Source organism: Apium graveolens, chromosome 6 (assembly GCF_009905375.1).
Source record: "Apium graveolens cultivar Ventura chromosome 6, ASM990537v1, whole genome shotgun sequence".
Taxonomy (NCBI): Eukaryota; Viridiplantae; Streptophyta; class Magnoliopsida; order Apiales; family Apiaceae; genus Apium; species Apium graveolens.
The window spans coordinates 169,379,855-169,382,553 of record NC_133652.1 but is presented as its reverse complement, the minus strand read 5'-3'; the positions used below and the strand labels follow the sequence as shown (position 1 = coordinate 169,382,553).

The following is a 2,699-nucleotide window of genomic DNA, read 5'->3' as shown; positions in this document are numbered from 1 at the left end:
GGGTTCTAGCGGATTTATTTATAGATTTTTTTAGTTAATTTGTTTCGATACCTTAGTGTGTGGTAAATGTATGATAACCTAGTTTTGGTTGTGCTTATTCATCTTATAAGCATCGCGAACATATAAGATAGTGTGCTAATCTTTAATGAAGCGATAGTAAATTTAAGGATTTAACACTTGCCATGCTAGCATAGGTTCATGTGTAATTGATATGTATGATTCGTAGGTAATTTTAACCATCTTACTTGCCCAATGTAATCACGATAGATAACTTGTGCATTAAGCCATTATGTTGTCAAATTCTATAGACATATAGGGTCTCAATATAATTGGTGTATGTTCAGCTTCTTTCTCTTTTGTGGATGTCTGGCAGTATGTTATTCGTGCAACGAAAGTTGGCATTTAGCAGTTTCGTGTTGTCTGATTAGTGTCATCACCATTACATGCTAAGGTTAAGAACAATAAGGCTATTGGATGAAGTATTTAATGAAGTTAGAATCCCATATTTGTTTCATATATTATTCAACTCTCTTTAATCTCTTAGTTTATGTTCTCTAGTATAATCCTCAATAGTTAATCGCATTATAATTAAAACCCAATTTGTTATTTGTCTTAGCATTAAATAGTAGCCATATCACTGTTGCATAAGTGCATAATCACAAGGTTAATCTAAACCAGTCCATGTGGGAACGAACTAGAAATAATTCTATATTACTTGCGATTGCGTATACTTGCAGAAATTATTAGCGTGTGCTTAGCGATATTATTTAAGTGTACCACCTTCTTTATCATTTCGAGGAAAAGGTGCGGAAGGAAAAGGAAACAGCGGGCATCGAATGGCGAAGAGAGGCGGGGAAGGAATGGGAAATCATCAAGGATGACTTCTTTGTTGGCGAAACGAAGGGCTAACAAGTTTTTGGCGCCGCTGCCGGGGACTCGGTGTTAACTTTTTATTTATGTGTTTGTCATCAGTGATCATTAAAGTTCATTGACTCGCACATTGTTAGTTACTTACCTACTCTTTTCCTTGTCGTGTTTCAGGTACTCTAGCGAGCGTGTATGCATACACATTCACGGGCTCATAAGAGAACTCTTGATCAAGCCGATGAGGAAGCTGTAGTGATTCGAAGGGAAGTTTTTGAGGATGAAGAGAAAGTAGAAGAAGAAGAGAAAGTTGAGGAACCAGCTTTAGTAGCGATGGGAGATCAAGCAGAAATTCCTAAGGCTTTAATGGACTATTCTCAGTCTAAGATCAATGATATTCAGTCAAGCATCAGCAGACCAGCCTTCTCGGCTAACAATTTTGAGATCAAGTCAAGCACGATTCAGATGATACAGAACTCAGTTCAGTTTGGGGGTTCTCCTATAAGAGATCCGAACATGCACATCAGGGATTTTATCGAGATCTGCGATACTTTCAAGTTTAATGGGATGACTGAAGATGCTATCAAGCTAAGACTTTTCCCATTCTCTCTAAGGGATAAAGTAAAGTGCTGGTTACATTCTCTACCACCAGGGTCTATCACCAATTGGGAGGATCTTGCTCAAAAGTTTCTCACTAAATTCTTTCCTATGGCGAAAACTGCTGCAATCAGGAATGCTCTTACTCAGTTTGCACAACAAACTGGAGAATCTCTGTGTGAGGCTTGGGATCGATATAAGGAGATGCTAAGGAAGTGCCCACACCATGGCTTTCCTGATTGGACGCTTATAAACTGTTTCTATAATGGTTTAGGCGCATAATCTAGACCTATGCTCGATGCAGCGTCTGGTGGAGCCTTATGGGCCAAAAGCTATAATAAAGCTTATCAGTTGATTGAGCTAATGGCATCAAATGAATACCAGGACCCTACGTAAAGAATATTGCAAGGCAAAGTAGCAGGAATTCTGGAAGTGGGTACAACTACTGCTATAGCTGGTCAACTTCAAGTTTTGACGATGAAAGTGGACTCTTTGGCTAATTATGGAGTTAATCAAATCACTAGTGTGTGTGAGCTTTGTGCGGGGGGACATGAAACTGAGCAGTGTGCTATTTCTAGCGAATCAGCTCAATTTATGAGCAACTTTCAGAGATAACGGCAGCAAGCTCCAGCCACTTATCATCCCAATAACCGCAATCATCCTAATTTCAGCTGGAACAACAATTAGAATACGGTGCAACAATCTTATCAGCCATACACAGCGAAGCAGTATAACCCTCCTGGGTTTCAGCAACCGTAATATGCCCCTAGGTAACAACTTCAACTTCATTAGTTACCACAAGCTAATGAAAATCTGAATTGGAGGAGTTGGGGCTCATGTGCAAGAGCCAAGCTGTTTCTATCAAGACCTTGGAGAATCAGATTCGGAAAATTGCTAATGCATTACTGAATTGTCAACCTGGCACGCTTCCGAGCGATACTGAAGTGTCGGGCAAGAAGGAAGCTAAGAAGCATGTTAAAGCAATTATACCGAGGTCTGGTAAGTTTGCAATTCCTAAAAAAGCTAAAACTACAGGATTTGAAGTTGAGGCGAAAGATGAAGAAGTACAGAATGAAGCAGAAGTGGAACCAAGCAAGACTACTGTTGAGCACACTCCTCCTGAGGGTAATTCAGGGGAGAAACAGAGCTATCCTCCACCTCCCTTTCCTAAGAGGCTGCAAAAGAAAAGGCCGGATAAGCAGTTTGCGAAGTTTCTGGAGGTTTTTAAGAAACTTCAC

The 2,699-nt window shown here is 39.9% G+C and overlaps 1 non-coding gene across 1 annotated transcript; it reads right to left on the bottom strand.

The window, feature by feature from the left end:
* Positions 1-1,587: 1,587 nt before the first annotated feature.
* LOC141669936 (small nucleolar RNA R71) lies at positions 1,588-1,694 on the bottom strand. The gene has a single exon (XR_012554187.1). It is a non-coding gene; the product is annotated as a small nucleolar RNA R71 (small nucleolar RNA).
* Between the last annotated feature and the right edge of the window lie 1,005 nt (positions 1,695-2,699).